The following is an 18,731-nucleotide window of genomic DNA, read 5'->3' on the forward strand; positions in this document are numbered from 1 at the left end:
ATTACACATTAATTTTAAATGTATTCATTCATGAATACTAACATAAAATAAACAAAATAATCAAAATATTCCAAAATAATATAATTTGTTACTTTCATGAATTCTTTTTTTTTTAAAGTACAAAGTAGCAAAATGCAGTATTAATTAACATTAAGAAAATAATAATAATATCTATAATTAAATAATTTAATCTTTCACTACTCCAACTCATAAGTTATCCATCCAAAATGCTCTTCATGGGTCATTTTCAAGAACCTAATATTCTTTGCTCTAGTATTGGGCAATTTAGGTGCCTTGAAACATGCATGCTTATCCAAGTATGGTATTTCCTTGATTAAATCCCAACAACTGTGTTCACTGTTTTCAAATGACTTAATAGCTTCAGCGAACTTGTCAACGGAATTCTGCTTAATTATTGTTAGACTCAGAAGAAATAATTTTTTTCCTTCAAACTCACTTCTATTATGTCTTTTACATGCTGGAGAGACATCTAGGTTAATGGTGTCAAAAGGTAGCAGTGAAGTGGAGTATCAATAAGATGGAGATTGATAGAAGGAACCTTGCATATCATTATGTATGAATGTTCCAGTATTAGTATCATAATTCAACTCATCTAAAGTAGAACCTCTATTTTGTTATTCCTCAAGGGTTCTTGCATCAGTATCTTCCCCTAATCCAATTGCATTTTTTCCGATTGTAATTTCATTTTTAATTGTAATTCTCAAATCTTCATAGTCTGAATAAATGCATGTTCGATAGCTTTTATGGGTAGGATGAGATTAATCAAGATAAAAAAAGGGTAAAGTTTAAAAAATTACCTTGTAGCACTGTTATATTTGAGGAACAAAGATATTTTTTGTATCAAATAAGTAACATATGTTCTATTTTCTAAGTATTTTTTAGGTACATTCAATGTATTTCTCATTCTTTAATAGAAACATAAATTTTTAATAATACAAGTATTTTTAAGTAATTTAGCATTCAATTAGATATTTTGTGATCATAACAAATTGTTAATATATATATATATATATATATATATATATTTTAAGGGTAAAGTTCAAAAACCTATCCTGTGGTTTAACGCTTCTTCGTTTGAGGGACCGAGATATTTTTTATATCAAAGGAGTACCACATGTTTTATTTTCTTAGCATTTTTTAGATACACATTTATTTTTTTATTGTTCTTTATATGGTTTTGCATGTATTTAATATGTACTATTACTAAATTATGATTTTATAAGCAACGTGGAATCTAACAATGTGTAATACCCTAATAATAATAAATAAATAAATATAAATAAATAAATAAATAAATAAATAATAATAAATAATTAAAAAAATTCTCTTTTTTTCCCTTCCCCACTTCTTCTTCTTTTTCTCCTTTCCTTCCTCTCTTCCTTCCCCCCCTGTCGCCTCCTTCCGCCTGCCTACACCTCCAGCCGCCGACTTCCTTCTTCCCATCCCCTCCCTCGTCGCGTCGCTCTCGTTCCTCCCCCCTCCCTAGCTGCCGACGTTGACGTGGAAGAGAGGGAGCTGCCACTGCCGAACCAGCCACTTGCCGTTGTCCTTTCGAGAAGCTGAGGCTGGAAACGAGCTCCCCGCCGTTGAGAACCCTCGAGCCAAGCTTCCCCCGCCGTTTTTCATTGCCGGCAGCCTCAGTGAAGCCTCACTGGAGCAGCGCCTTTCAGGCCTTGATCCAGTGGCTTTTGGCGAGTTTCTGACCAAAGCATTTGCATTTTCGGACTCCCTGCAACTTAAGCTTCATGTAGGCACTTCCGGATTTGAATTCCGATATAGTATGGACTTTCAGACCTTTTTCGAACGCACAGGATTTTGGATTTTTGGCTCGGTATAATTTTATTTTCCTTAAAAATTATTTTATAATTTTAGGAAATGTTGTTGCTATTAATTATCAATTATAGATAATTTAATTTAATTAGATTTAATTAATTATGACTTAGATATAAATATTACAAATTAATTGGTATGATTAATTATTATTCGATTTTATGGTAGATGTGATTGTGTTGGATTAGTTTAAGTACTAGAAAATCTTATGTGGGTTGGTTGTCAAAATAAATATTATATCAGACCTTCTGTAATTAATTGTGATATGTGGTGTGTTGCGGAGTCGAAAAAAATAATACAGTTTTGACAACCCGACTCCCGTTAATTAATTGCGGAATATTGAAAGTGTTTCTAGCAAGTTCTGGACCTGTTATACGGGGGGTAAAAGTCCATATTTTAGAGGAGGTTCTGCCAAATTTTCAGTAGAGTTTTTGAGTCTGAATCTCTTAGGCAGTCTAATCTAGGAGTCTAGGCCTACAAAAAAATTAAGAATATCTTATTAACTAAGTATTTTCGTAAATAGATAATCCGTCCGTTCAGCCAGCTCCACCCGAGACGTAGGAGCAGAATGCAGAACGCGGCAGAACTATGAGTTAAAGTCATATAATCAACTATTTTTATGTCATGTCTAGATTAAATGCATTGTTAATTGATTAATAATAATAAGTATTATTATTAGCATTATTATTATAAATTTTATTTATTATTGTCGAAACCATTATTAATATTATTACCATTATTGTTGCTATCATATTTACTGTTATTTTAATATTGTTATTATCATTACATCTGATTTTCATGTTTGCTATACAAGGATATTAAACTTTAATTCTTAATATGTCATTGAATAAATTATGTTTGCTTATAATTATACCATTTATAAATATTATTGATGTTATGATTATAATATCGGGATGAGGCGACAGTAGAACATGCTACCTGATGGGTTGCATCAGGACTGCGTGGGTACCGGTATTAATCAGAGGTAGGTAGTAAAATGTAATTTTTGGGGTTTGCCCTGCTCGAGTATAACTCTCTAGGCTGTGACAATTTGATTGCTTGAGAAAGGTCCATGGTCGAGCATTACTCTCTAGGCGCCGGCTTATTTGGGAATCAAGTATCTAGGCTGGATTTAAGGATTCTGGTTGAGCTTCGTTCTCTGAGAGCCAGACCTATTGGAATAAGAGAGCTAGTATTGTGGTTAGGATTTTACTGAAGCACTCGTCCTATAAGTATTTAAATTGTATTTTTCTAAATTATGGCATGATACATGTTTTAATATAATATGATATGTTATTCTGATTTAATAAATATTTTATTAAGGAGAATGTAATTGTTATAGGATTATATGATTTTAACTCACTCTCGAAGTTGACAGTCTCAATTTTGAATGTTTCAGGTGACAGTTAGGTTCTCTGTTGTCTTTTGTTTGACAGCCCGACTTCCTTCTCCTTCGGGCCTATTGTAATTAATTTCTACTTTGTATTTTGAATTATTTAAAAGTCTAGACTCTCCGCAGTAGTATACTTGATATATTATGTTTGATTTGGTCTGTAACAAATTGTGGAATGTTTGTTAGCGTCTAGTTAGAGACTTGTGAATGACATGTTGGGATGGTTTAATAGTATGTTTATATATGCATATTTGAATTGTCAATTAATCAGTCTTACTACTGGTTTTAGTGGCCTTAAGCCTACCCATTCCCTAGTGCCGATCATGGCCTACAGATTGGGTCGTGACAAAGTTGGTATCAAAGCCTAGGTTTAGATTTCTTTCGACCTAGGTTAGCTTCCTTAATTACTGCAGAGTTAGGGTTGAGTCTGTCCTTGTATGTTTGGTTAATTGTAGTATCTATGCTATATGTTAGAGAGTCTGTTGGGTTTAATATCTTGATGTTTATTTTCAGCCCTTGCTATGCCGAGGACTCGAGCGGTTACAGCAGCAGTAGTGGGTCAAGAGGCCTAAGATAAGGTTTCTACCCAGTCGGTCCCACCAGCCCCAGCCTGTGATACCAGGAGGCGAGGTAGGCCTCGAGCGGCAGCCCAACCAGATTAGGGTGAGGCTTAGGAGGCACATGGTGCTGGTGGAGTCCTAGTGGAAGCGTTTCTAACCGGTATGACTGGGATGCAGAGGGCTTTAGAGTAATTGTTGGCTTTTCAGCAGTAGCAGGCTGCCCAGGGTTCATGGAGCCACAATAGTGGGTCCGGTATTAGAAATGCGGACGAGGTTCCTATGTCTGAGTATACTAAGTTAAGACTTATGGGGTTTGATGGGGCATATGGGGACCCTTTGGACTTCCTGGACGAGGTTGAGAAGAGGGCATCAGATTTGCACTATTTAGATAAGAGGACCATTGAGATGGCCAGTTTTTCTCTAAAGGAGGTAACATCTCAGTGATTCAGGAATTATATCCACCTTTTTTTGGATGGGTTGTTATGGAAACAATTTAGGGATAGATTCGAGGAGTACTTCATCCCTTTCAGTGTGAGGCAGTAGTACAGAGAGAGGTTTCAAAGGTTATTTTAGGGAGACTTGTCAGTGGTAGAATACACTAGGCAATTTGTGCAACTGAGTAGGTATGCGCCCTATGCTGTATGGACTGAGGAGCAGAATAACAATAAGTATATTTCATGACTTAGTCTAGAGTTTGTCTCCTTGGTTTAGCCTAGAAGGAGCAGCTTCATAGAGGTGACTGATATGGCCAGGCAGATGGAGATGACCCTGCGGGGATTTGGCTGGAGGACTGATGATGGCGGGAAAAAGAAGACCAGGATTAAGGGTCAGCCTAGTGCGCAACCAGCTGTACTGTATTATGGCAGTGGAGTTTACTTTGGAAGTTCCGACCAGCAGGCTGGGCAGAGAGGCTATCGTACTCACAAGAAGGATAGACACAACTGGAAGGGTAGCAAAGGATTCAGGCTAGGGTAGGGCTTCAGTGGCAGTGGATGGAGTTATGGCTACAGCAGCTCTAGTTTCGGAGCCAACATCTATCAGATGTGTGGCATGTCACATCAGGGACCGTGCCTAGCTTCTAGTGGAGCCTGTTTTAGGTGTGGCGAGATGGGTCATATGGCTTGAGCATGTCCTTGCTACTTCAGTCAGCTAGCTTTCCCTTATGGCTCATCTGCTAGTGCGACTCGACTAGCTTTTCCTTCAGCTCCTAGATATTCTCAGGGTAGATCTCAATTTATCGGCCAGTAGGGCTGTGGCTTTGGAGGTAGGCCTATGGGAGGCCGACCAGGGAGTAAAGTTTAGAGTTAGGCTTCGGGATCTCAACAGTTAGGTTATGGGCAGGCGAGACTGTTCACTCTCACTCATAAGGATGCGCGAGTCTCTAATACTATGGTGTCATGTATTATTCCTGTCTGCTATTCTGAAGATAGATTTTTGTTAGACCCTAGGGCTACCCATTCCTTTGTATCACCTAGTTTTGCTTTAAGATTGGATGTTCAACCGGTTAACTTTAGGTTCCAATGTCGGTTACTACACCGTTAAGTGACGCCTCAGAGACCAATGTTGTGTTTCTTCGTGTCTTATTGTCAGTTGAGGGTCAGGATTTGGTTGCCAATTTAATTCTGTTGGATGTAATGGATTTTGACGTAATTTTGGGAATGGATTGGTTGGCTATGCATTATGCCATGTTGGACTGCTAGGAGAAGCAAGTAACTTCTCGAATCCCGGGGGACTCAGAGTTTCATTTTAAAGGCGAGCAAGTACCTACTCTATCGAATCTCGTGTCTGCCATTATGGCTAGTCGGATGCTTCACCGTGGGTGTCATGGATATCTGGCATTAGTTAGGGATACCTCGATAGAAAAAGGTAGCGTTGAGGACGTTCAAGTGGTTTGCAAGTTTTCCTGTTGTATTTTCAGAAGAGCTACCAGGATTACTGCCTAATAGAGAGATAAAGTTCTACATCGACATGGTATTGGGTACTACACCTATTTCTTTACCACCATACCGAATGGCACCCACTGAGTTAAAGGAGCAAATGCAAGACCTCCTAGATAAGAGTTTTATCAGAACTAGCATGTGGGGTGCTCCTGTTCTGTTCGTGAAGGAGAAGGATGGTATCTTGCTCCTCTGTATTGATCACCGGCAGTTGAATAAAGTGACGGTTCGTAACGAGTATATGCTTCCTCGTATCGATGATTTATTCGATCAGCTTCAAGAAGCCGCATGCTTCTCCAAGATTAATTTACGATCGGGGTATCACCGGTTGAGGATCTGTGAGGAACACATTTTGAAGATGGCGTTCAGGGCGCGTTATGGGCATTATGAGTTCCTGGTAATATCATTTGGTCTCACTAATGCCCTACAGCCTTCATGGATCTGATGAATCAGGTGTTCAAGCAGTTCTTGGATCATTTTATCATTATATTCATTGATGATATCTTGGTGTACTCCGAAAGCGAAGAGGAGCAAGCGTGGCATTTAGGGATGGTACTTTCAGAAGTTGAGGGAGCATCAGTTGTACGCTAAGTTCTCCAAGTGCTAGTTTTGGTTAAAAAGTGGTGCTTTTCTAGGTCACGTTGTGTCTAGAGAGAGCATTCAAGTGGACCCTAAGAAAATGGAGGCAGTGACTGACTGGCAGAGACTAACCATAATGATTGAGGTGTATAGTTCTGAGATTGGCAGGCTACTATCGCCAATCCATGCAAGAATTCTTGAGTATCACATTTAGTGAGTCTGTTTGTTTACTGTAATTTTGTTTAAAATCCAATTATGTTGCTTTGCCCTAGAAACGGTTTTATATACTTGTTTTGTTGTGTTTTGCACGTGTATTAACCATTATTTTTGTGTTTTTATACATATGCTCAGTTACTTGGGAGTTAGGAGCTTCTATTTGTTGAATTGGCTAGGAAACCACTAGACCTGATCTACTTTATAACAGCCGATCAATCGTACATAGAGCCAATCGACTTTATGACTCAACTAATTGATTGTTTGTTTATTAGTTGCCTATATTACTGATTTCTATGGATCCTCACTCGTTTATGCATATTTCCATTAAATTTAAGTTAATTAGTTGTAGAAGGGTTATAATAGCTTAGTTTTTCTTACTTTCCTTTATTTTTATTTATTTTTGTGATCTATGAGTGATAGACAAATGCTTGCTTATTTGATTGATAACTAAACACAACCCATCTAGACTTAGGCTTTAAAACTTAGACTTTGCCATACAATTTGTAGCCCATTAGGTTAATAAGATGGTAATTGGGTCTAATTATAAAATTCAACTAGATTAAATAGGCTTTGCCATGTTTAATTATTAAATTAATCCATTTGGACCTAGGAAATTAAAATATACTCTGTATGTAAAAAAAGTAGCCTATTTATGATTAAAGATTGGTACTTGGACTTAACAGATGAAATTGGGCTAGAGTAAGTGGGCCTTTGCATGTAATTGAGTAGCTAATTAGGTTAATCAATAAAGTGGGGATTGGGCCAGGTTTAGTAAAATAGGCTCGAATTAGGTGGAAACATGTTGTATTGTCTATGTGTAGAAAAATATTATGTTGCATTTATATGGAATAGATTATTAACTAATAAATTAAAGATAGGAATACACAAATAAGAAAGTTGGTTTTTGGATCTATAACTAAATGTGGCGAAGCTTCCTTATGGAATCTAGTTATGCCACGTAAGAAGTAAAAGTGTCCTGTTGATTTACCTAGGTGGCAACTCCCTTTCTACTTGCTAGTCTCTATGACTAGTTAGTGTGTTCCCAATTAGGTTGAAAAGCCTTGCAGTGCCGTGGTCGCTAGGACATTTGGGTGCGTGCTCGAAACCGCTGCCCATAGTAGCGACTCCACTAAGGATAAGAGAAACTAATTCCAAAGTATTCTTATCTTTAATTTTATCATTTAATAGTCTATTCTTACATCACTAAACCATTTTTGAACATTATGCATATTGGTCCCTATAGCCCCGATGGTGTCAGTTAGTAGTTCTTTAACTCTACTCGAACCTTGGAGTTACGATACTAGCTAACCATCACTCACAAAGACAAGTAGATTTCCTTCATCGCATGGACCCTTAAGTGGGGAGATGAGCAAAGAAAGGATATTTGATTTGTGGGAGCATTTGTCCTTACCCGACACTCCGCTTATAGTAATGACAATATAAATCTCTCCTAGGTACCCAATTGCTTGCAGTTTGAGATATTTTCCCCTATAAGAGTTTGAAGCCCACATCTTAGAAGGACGAAACCCACATCTTGGAAGGCCTTGCCCAAAACATGTAGGCTTTGAAGAAGGGAAAAATAATTCAAGTAATGATACTCAATATGGATATGATAATCAAGGCATGACCTGCTCCAACAATCAAGGAAATTCTGCTCATCAATAATGACTAGCAAATCTCTTAACAATGCCTTTTTCCAAATATACAAATACTTAGTATAAAAAGTTTGGTTGTAGGTTATTGTTTGTAACCATATTTAACTCTATTTTTTTCTTTCCTTATGCTTGTGTGGTTGTATATATAGAAGAGTTTATTCCTCTTATTTTTTAAAAGGAATGAGAATATTATTTGTGTATTTCTTCTTCATGGTATAAGAGCTGTACCACATAAGAGAATAACATAAATTTTTATCTCATGGCCAAAACAATTGAAACCATGCTAACCATCCAAAGCTTCCATCAATGTTGTAGTCTTTTCACTGTGAAACTCATGCAAACTAATTTTTTTGTTATAGAAATCACAAGTGCTCCTTCTTGTTCGTAGCCTTGGCATCCGAAATCACTTGGAAGAAGGGAACGAATCAACACCAACTATTGAAGCCAAAGATGGAGAAATCACCAATCCGGCTTACACAACTTGGCTAAAAAATAATGACCTTCTAATCACTTACTTATTAGGAACCATTATTGTGAAAGTTCTTCTTGATCTTGATGATACCTCCACAACTTTCTCTTTATCGAAGCCTAACAGGTGCTATCTTATATCTCACACATACTCGACCAGACATTGTGCATGTTGTTCATAAAATCTATTAAAGAGTTCAAGAACCTAATATTGGTGATCTTAAACTCATTAAATGCATTCTTAGGTATGTAAAAAGTACCATCAATTTTGGTACACACTTTAGCTCCCAAAGCTCTTTCAATCTCTATGGCTTCTGTAATGCCGATTGGGCGGGTTGTCCAATAATGAGACGAAGTACCTCTAAAAATTGCATTTTTTTAAAAAGTAATTGCATATTATGGTCTTCCAAAAGGCAACCCACAGTCTTTAGATCAAGTTCCAAAGAGGAGTATAGAGCTTTAGCTCTTGCAATTGCTGAACTAACATAGCTCACATACTCAAAGACATTGGCATTTAGTTGACTCAAGCACCTCAAATTTTTTCTAATAATTTGAGTGCCTTATATATGACGATTAATCCAGCGTTTCATCCTCAATCAAAACATATCACTATTGATTATCATTTTGTTTAGGGAGAAAGTTTCTCTTAGGAATCTGTTACAAGGTTTCTCCGATCTCAACACCAAATCACTGATATATTTACAAAGGCATTAGCAAAAAGTCCTTTTCAAAATCATAGAAGCAAGCTTGGAGTTCATTTAGTCATTTCCTTCGTGAAGATTTTTTTTCGACTAGCAAGTTTACGTACGGAGGTCCTAAGTTTCTCAACTTGAAGAAGAGTGAAGAAGGGAAAAATAATTCAAATAATGATACTTAATATGGACATGATAATCAAGGCATGATCTGCTCTAATAATCAGGGAAATTATGCTCATCAACAATGGCTAGCAAATCTCTTAATAATGGCTTCTTCTAAATATACAAATATTTAGTATAAAAAGTTTGGTTATAGGTTACTGTTTGTAACCATATTCAACTCTATTTTTTTCTTTCCATATCCTTGTGTGGTTGTATATATATAGAAGAGGTTATTCCTCTTGTTTTTTAAAACGGAATGAGAATATAACTTGTACATTCCTCTTCAAGCTTTACCCTTATATTGAGCGATACTTTTTTTGTTCTTATTTTATTGTAAATATCACCTTATTTGTTTGAATTTCTTTGAGAGCTATTGTTATGCACGTCGGTAGTTACTGTCCCCTGTTGATAGTAAGCCTATACCAAAAATTCTAGAAAAAAGAGACTCACCTCGAATCGTGTGTGGAAGTAATAAGGTTAGAAGAATGGTTGTACTATACCTTATATATTCTTTGTCTTTATGTTCGCTAACCAGTGCATTACACGTGCATCATACATACCATGCATCTCATGCATTGTTCTAACTCTATATTTTAAAGCCATATATATTCTCCTTTAGGTTGGAAGAGATAAGAGAGTGATAGGTAGAGAGGGTATCGATATCACTGAAGATCTGGTAAATGTTGGAATATCTAGAAAGACCCAGGGGTTAATCATTCGTAATCGAGACCGAGACTGCAATAGAGACTGAAGTGCTAATGAGCAAGATGTTGAGATTTTCAAGAATGCTGTTATCGATGACTTGAGGGATGTGATTAGGGAAGAGCCCCGGCAACTCTTAGCTAGGATGGCTGCGAACTAAGCCCCTCCGCCTCCTCCAATTGCCCCTGCGATAACTAATCCCCCTATTATCGTTGATATAGTTGCTATTGCTGCCAAAACTACCCTCTTGTTACAATTGCTACTGCTGCTACTACTGCTAATGCTATTATTGAAGACCCTAGGAGGGAGTGGCCTAAGTACTTTTGGGATTATAGTGAATCCTTGTTAAATAAGGCTAAGAAAAAGACTGCACTTGATATTAATGAAGTTGTGAGTGATCTGAGTGCGAGGTTGGACAAGATGTAAGGGATACTAGAAGTCAAGGGTTTGGACCCGACTTATGATTTTAATGAGTTAGTCCTGACTAGGGAAGAGTCCTGAGTAGTCAAGACAAGCTGCCTTCGAAGTTTAGACTGTTAGATGTATGTCCTAAGAGCCAATTAGACTTTGCTTTTTGGTACATACATTGTGATATTATTATGTAATGAAGATCTTTTTATTAATGGCAGTTGTCTATCATTCATTTTTATAGTAATATAATTATTGAATGAGTCCAATAATATTTATTAAAGACTTCATTCTCAAGAGTTGAGAATATGGGTGACGAATGATCTTTAGAATAAATATTATAAAATAGTTCTTGATCATAGGATTAAATATTGGACATCTTTAATCCGAAAGACCAACATAATATTTTTGACCCTATGATTAGTATAAGATACTAATAAATATAGGATAGAGAGTCTCATGCCATTTAGTATGAGTTATTAAGTTAATCATTATGGGTCACTTATGAGACGAGTGGACTGAACATGACTTGAAGAAATAATGAATCGCATGGATTATTTACTTAAATCATTAATTTATTATTAAGTTATAATGGTGTAACTAATCCTCAGACCTGAGGTGACAAAGTTGTCTTATGAATATGTAGTTGGAATTTGCTTATGCTCTAGGTAGATGTTCATACCTAGAATGGGTACTTGCAGATAGTGGCTCTAGTTGCATATGCATGGAGGTAGATGTTCTTCAACAAGGAATCCATTACCTTGAGTAAACAAGAGGAATATCCTATGTGATCCAATAACATCTTGACTAGGAAATCCTTCGCCGAATTATGATTAATGGAAAATAGGTTTTCGCATTAATCATATTTAGTCGAGATATATCCTAGATTTGGTCATAGAATCAAGTTAGTGGATTTGACTATTCCATGATCCTAACTTGATCGGGATATTATTCAATAGAAGGATTTAATTACACGATAATCATAAATAAAGGGTTCATGAATAATCAATACCTTTTTTATTAATTGGGTTAATTATAATATTTTGCTAGACGTCACTTATAATTTATAGGAATGGTTAAGGGACAATTGATTAATTATTCCTTTAGTTGATTAAAGTGTTTTAATTAATATTAAAGAGTTTAATATTAAATTTTCATTGCTAATTAATAATGTACCTAGAAAGTTACACATGTTAAGATCAACTCAAGCACGATGATGGACTTGACTTGTACCTCGAGTAGGAACACTAGCATCTTCCGAAGTTAAAGTCCTTAAATGTCTAAGTAATGATAATGTATAATATATAAGTGTTATATATTGAAGGAGCTTGACACATGTCATCAAAAAAGAGTATCTAATAACATGTGTTTGTACAGTAGCTTGACATGTGTCATCACATAAGGGTTTTATAATGACACGTATTAAGAAAGTAGCTTGACACGTGTCATCATAAAAGGGTTTATGATGACATGTGTGGAGAAAGCATTTGGACACGTGTCATCACAAAAAGGGTTTTATGATGACAGGTGTTAGGAAAGCAGTTTGACATGTGTCATCACCAAAGGCTTTTATGATGACATGTGTCAAGAAAGCAGCTTGACACGTGGTGTCAGTATAACTTGACACGTGGTGTCAGTATAACTTGACACGTGTCATCACAAAAGAGTTTTATGATGACATGTGTCAATATATCTTAATACGTTTTATCACAAAAGAGTTTTATGATGACATGTGTCAATATAGCTTTATATGTGTCATCACAAAAGAGTTTTATGATGACATGTGTCATTATAAAAGAGTTTTATGATGACATATGTCAATAGAGCTTGACACATGTCACCACCAAAGAGTTTTATGATGACATGTGTCAATACTGCTTGACACATGTTATCACAAAAGAGTTTTGTCATGCCATGTGTTTGTACAACTATATTAATGATTATGAATCCTTAACACTATATAAGAAAGAGTTTCTTACTCTTATTATCATAAGAGTGATAATTCAACATACTTACTTAGGAAACTTGAGAGAGGAGAAAGAATTCTTCATCTTCAAGAATTGAATAGCTTTGCTTGAGATTGATTGTGTGAGATAATCTAGAGGGTTTGCAATTGCAAATTTTTATTTGATTCTCTAACAGAAACATTATCAAGAATCAACAATTGAATTCTGCTCTTCAAAGATTGTAGTCTTTTTCTTTATGTTCTTCATGTTCATAAAAGAAAAGTCATTTTCTTTTTTCAAATTAAATATTTAATTATTATTTGTAACCTTAATTTCCATGAGATGTGAAATGTTTAGAGCTTCTACTGCGCCACTAAATGTGTTTTTCCAATAGTGGTATCAGGGCCAACCTGTTGATAATTGAAGATTTTTAATAATTCAATGAGAATTGGATAGAAAAAGTTAATTTGATTACATGTAGGATATTTTGGGCTTAGAAATCCATTTTATGTGTTTCTCTGATCCATTCTTATGGTTTGTAAATTTAATTATTTACATCAGGGTTGTAATTAATTATTTTGGTACCCTTTGAATTTTGTAATATTATTTCACCTTGGTATGCCTAGGTTTATAAATTGTAAAGTGTTACAAATGAAGAAATTTGAAGATTCAAGAATCAAAAGGGCACTAGCTCATCTAAAATGCAAGAAAACCAAATCGTCATGATTTGCTTTAGCCTTTTGGTTTTCTTGTAATTTATTATAACCATAGGTGCCCAAATTTAATTCATGGCTTTGGAATTAAATTAGAATAGATAGCCCTTAATCATCTGAGTTTATTTATCCGCTTTGATATGCATGTGATGTATGTTTAAAACTGGTGAGACCTAATAAAGACTAAAATATTCCAATTAATATTAAGTTGATAAATGGTACGATTTGGAAAATCGATATCATGGCTCTCCACTATGTAAAATTCAAGATTCTTATTGTCTTAGTAATCGATCATGAACAAATTGTGAGGGTTATGAAAGATCACGTGATAAATCTGTTGAATTTTATTAAGCATTTGATGTTATAAGTATAATTGCTATTAGTGGCCAATATGTCGACTCACGATGAGGTCCTAATATTGCAATTATATTTATTGGATAATGGGCTTGACTTAACTATGTATAATGGACTAATAATCGACTAAACGTGAAGTTCAAAGTACTAGGACCCAAAGTGTAAATGATTGGATCATGCATGAGATGCATATAATATGAGATGTTTACTTATAAAACGTTAGTAACCCAATAATCGACGAAACATGAGGGATACTGACATTTGGTAAGAAACCAATCACCCGCTAGAAATCCACCAATGAGGATTTCCATTTCTCACTAGGAAGTGTGAGATTTGCCAAGTTAGTGGGAGTTATCATTTTGATTGAAAGACCAAAATCAAAATGAGATTACATAATAAGTCACTAATAATCTACTATTCATTGCAAAGTTAAAAGCCCCCCCCCACCCCAATCCACTTGCAAGCATATTTCATGCTAATAGGTTGACTGGACTGAATTTCATTGACTGGCTTAGAAATTGGGAATAGTTCTCAATTCTTTATGCAACTAAGCTGAGTATATGAATTCCTTGAAGGTCAAGGAAGGTGAAGGATCGAGTAAAAAGTAGGATCTTTAAGAAGGATCAGATAGTTCTAAAAATCGGGAATGGAGCAAGTGTTGCTATAGTTGCCATAAGAACTGCTTATGTTATTTTGTCTACGGGATGTAAATTAATATTTAAGGATTGCTTATATGTACCTAATGCATATAAAAACATCATTTCACTTTCTGATTTAGTAGTTAAGAATTAAGAATTCAGGTTTGCAAATGATGTTTTTCAAGCTCATTTTAGAAATGAATGTATTGCATATGGTACTTTAATTAATGGTCTCTATTATTTAAATTTATATGTAGATAAAATTCGAACATATAATGTGGACATAAATGTCAAAGCAACCAAAGAACTAAATCTGAGATACTTGTGGCATCTTAGATTAGGTCATATTGCAGAAGAAAGAATCATTAAGTTGGCTAAAATGGGATTAGTTAATTCCATTAGTTCTGAACTATATCCAATGTGTGAATCTTGTCTTCAAGGCAAAATGATAGGATCAACCTTTATAGGATAAGAAGAACGAGCCTCAAATGTTTTAGGACTGACACATAGTGATGTATGTGGACGTTTTAATATTATGGCTCGTGGTGGTTACATTAACTTCATTACCTATACTGATGATTTATCACGGTATGGGTATTTATATCTTATGAGATATAAGTCTGAATCCCTTGAAAAGTTCAAAGAATTTAAAGCTAAAGTGGAGAATTAGACAGGCCTAAGTATTAAAGCCCTTCGATTTGATCGAGATGGTGAATATTTGAGCAGTGAGTTTGATCAGTTCCTAAAGGAACATGGCATTATTTCACAGTTAACTCCCCCTAGAACACCATAATTGAATGGTGTATCTGAGAGGAGGAATCACACCTTGTTAGACATGGTACAATCGATGATGAGCTTCATTAATTTACCAACTTCCTTATGGGGATATGCCCTCCTTACAGTATTGTACCTTTTAAACATAGTTCCTTCTAAGTCTGTTCCTAAAACTCCATATGAGATATGGACTTGTAGGGAATCCAGTCTTAAACATGTTAAGATTTGGGGCTATCCAGTTTTTTTCAAAAAAGCTAAGTATAGAAAAACTAGAAACCCGATCTGTTAAAGGTAGATTTGTTGGATATCCTAAAGAAACAAAGGGATATTATTTCTATCTTATTGATATGACCATCATTATTAGTAGAGATGCTCTTTTTCTTGAAATACAGTTTATTCAAGATAGTGGGAGGAAAAGGAAGATAGAATTTGATGAAAGTGTCATCTAAACGACGAATCAGTCAAGAACCAACTAATGAGCCATTGCCTATCAATCCTGTCACTACATTACCTCGAAGGTCTAGTAGAATCTCTCATCCACCAAAGAGATATGGCATGCTCCATGGGAATGTAAGAGAGTTATTCATTTATGTAGATGCATATCATATAGATGATCCTACAAGTTATGAAGGAGTAATATTAGGTATTGATACTAGTAAATGGCATGAGGCAATAAGATTAGAAATGGATTCCATGTATAAGAACTAAGTCTGGGATCTTGTAGACCCTCCTGAAGGTACTGTACCTATAGGGAACAAATGGGTTTATAAGAGAAAGATTGGTTCTGATGGGAAGGTTAAAACCTTTAAAGCTAGGCTAGTGGCAAAAGGGTATCGCCAAAGGCAAGGAATTGACTATGAGAAAACTTTCTCACTTATAGCCATGTTTAAATCCATTAGGATTTTATTAGCCACTATGATTATGAGATTGGGCAGATGGATGTCAAAAAAGCCTTCCTTAATGATATGAATCAAGGCTGCCATGAGATTCCATTACAAAGGTATGAACCAAAAGGTCCAAAATGGAAATGCAACTCATGCATGGAAACAAGAGTCTGATGTGCGTAAAATACACACATCTAAATGGGACTTTTAAGATTGATTTTATGGACATTTGGATGTGAATTGGTCCCAACACTCACCCTATGCGTCTGTTTATGTGCATTAGGTTCAAAAGAAGTCAAAGAATGTTAAAGGGAAGAATTGGAGCATAATTGGACGTCAAAGCTGCTGAAACAAGCTAAGTACGAGCATGAGGAAGCTGAACATGGCCGTGTTGGTTTCAACACTGGCCGTGTTCCCAATACGGCCGTTTTGGGTGCATTATACATCAAAGAAGAAGAGGTGTTAGGGAGCACGACCACAGAGAGTAACACGGCCAGGAACACCAAACCGTGTTCCCAACACGGCCAAGAACACCAAACCGTGTTACCAACACGGCCATCTTCGCAGCAACAAGATGAATTAATTAAAATAAAGAGCAAGAGGAAAGAAAGGAGGGCGGGGGAGAACATCCTAAACCCTAATATTTCTCTCTCTAAAGGTTTTCTAAGCTGGAACCAAGGGAAAATGAGACTTGGATCAAGGTTTCAATCAGATTCCCTTCAAAGATTGAAGATTGGGCGAGGTTCGTTGATTGGTTTTCAAATCAAGCAAGAGGAACAAGAATCGATTCAATTCGAGCAAGAGGAATTGGGGCTGTTTACTCTCATCCAAGGGTGTAATCGGGTTTTCTGTACCTTTACTCATTGTTGTAATTGAATTCTTGTGGATTTTGATAATGAACATGATTAGCTAGATTGATTAAATCCATTGGGATTTCTTTACTATGTTGGCTTAGTATTATATTGTTCGATTGTTTGGGTTAGTTTTGTATTCTTCTTGCTTTCAGTATTAATAAGATAATGCATTATTCATGAGACGTTGTCAATTGTGTGTTTAGATTGCTCTGTGTGATTGAGAAGTTCATTTGGTAATTGAAATTTTGTATAGCAAGAACTGGTTAATAATCGCTTAGAGATAAGGATAATTAACTAGCTGGATTAAGAATTAACAAAGCTTAGTAGAGGCGGATTAAAGCTTAATGCTAATTTAAGAATCAATCGTTAGGAAGAGATTCCAACTTTAGGTTATTAGATTTAGGAATTCGGTTATCGAGAGAGAGAAACCGAATTCGGTTAAGAATTCATCCACGGGTAGCATAATTAGACTCACCAATCCTTTATCTTTTGTTTGATTGCCAACTAGTTTAGGTTCCCTTTGGGTTTGCTTTCTTATCTTGGTTATTTTAGTTATCAATTACTCCTGCATCTCCCTTAGAACTTAGCTTGTAGCTATTAGTTAGTTTAGAAATTATTCATCATTCATTTTAGGTTAATATAACAAAGAACAAAGGAGTAATTCTGGGCTTTCACTTTCCCGAGGAATACGACCTTGATACTCGCCATTAGTGCTAGACTGCATCGATAGGTACACTGCCTTAGATTGTAGCTGCATAGATAGCAACCATCAGAGTCCAACCTTATAATGAAGCATTTAGTCCATTTTGAAGAATAAAAACCATTCGACTATGATTAAGCCTTTGGGCTTAATTCATATTTATATGGGTTCTTACCTTTTGGGTTTTAGCTTAAGTAATTATTTTATTTTATTTTTATTTAATTTAGGATTATTTTATTAGGTGTGAGTTATATATGTGTTGTGTTGAGTTACAAATGAGTGCACATATTTAGTTGTCATTTGGGAGTTACAAAATGAGTGCTATCAATGTAAAAAATAGCCATTTTTAATGAGTTTTAAGGGGAATTAAAGGGAAAACGTGGGAAAGCTCAAAAGACATCTATTTAGGTTTCTTTGTCTTGTTTTGGCTATAAATATCAAAGCCAAATTCATTTGTAAAGAATAGAATTGATGAGTGATAATCTTTGTTTGCTCTTTGTGAGTGTTTTTGCTTAAGTTCTTGCATGAACTTTGAACTTATCAAACTATTTTTAGTTTGTGGCGTTCTGATGAGCATAGTTTTACACATATTTGCTTGCATATTATTGCGTATGTTCTTAGCAATTATTGTGCTTTTATTCCCAGATCACCCATGTTTTATGTTCTTTTGCATTTCAGGAACATTTATAGGACCATCATCGGTGTTTAAGCAATTATAGATCAATACGTGCGGAAATGGACGAGAATTCATCAAGATCGGACAAGAGCCCGCAATGCATACATTGAGCACGGCCTGGACTTTGGCCGTGCTCAACCATTGGCTTTGATTCTTGAAATTGGCACTTTGGGCACGGTTTCCGTAGCCACCACGGCCTTCAGCACGGCTCGTGGTGGCCAACACGGGGAGCAACACGGCCCGTGGTGGACAACACGGGAAGAAACACGGCCGTGGTGAAACCCTACTTGGTGAGATCCACGGTTTAGTCTTTGAGTTAAATATATAAGAAAAATTCATTTTTCTTAGGGAGAGGAGAAGAAGTGACATAGAGCCCTGGCGGCTGGTTCGATTTTTGCACAGGATTGAGTGCAAGAGAGAGTTATGGGAGTAAGAATCCCGGAATCGCAAGGTTCCGAGTGCAAAACAGATAGTGGAAGCAATTCAAGAGGCGTTTGGGAGATTAATCAAAGTGTAGATCCAGATTTGGAGTCGCTCATCCAATTCGAGAGAAAAGGGTGTACATA

Source organism: Ricinus communis, chromosome 1, assembly GCF_019578655.1.
Source record: "Ricinus communis isolate WT05 ecotype wild-type chromosome 1, ASM1957865v1, whole genome shotgun sequence".
Lineage (NCBI taxonomy): Eukaryota > Viridiplantae > Streptophyta > Magnoliopsida > Malpighiales > Euphorbiaceae > Ricinus > Ricinus communis.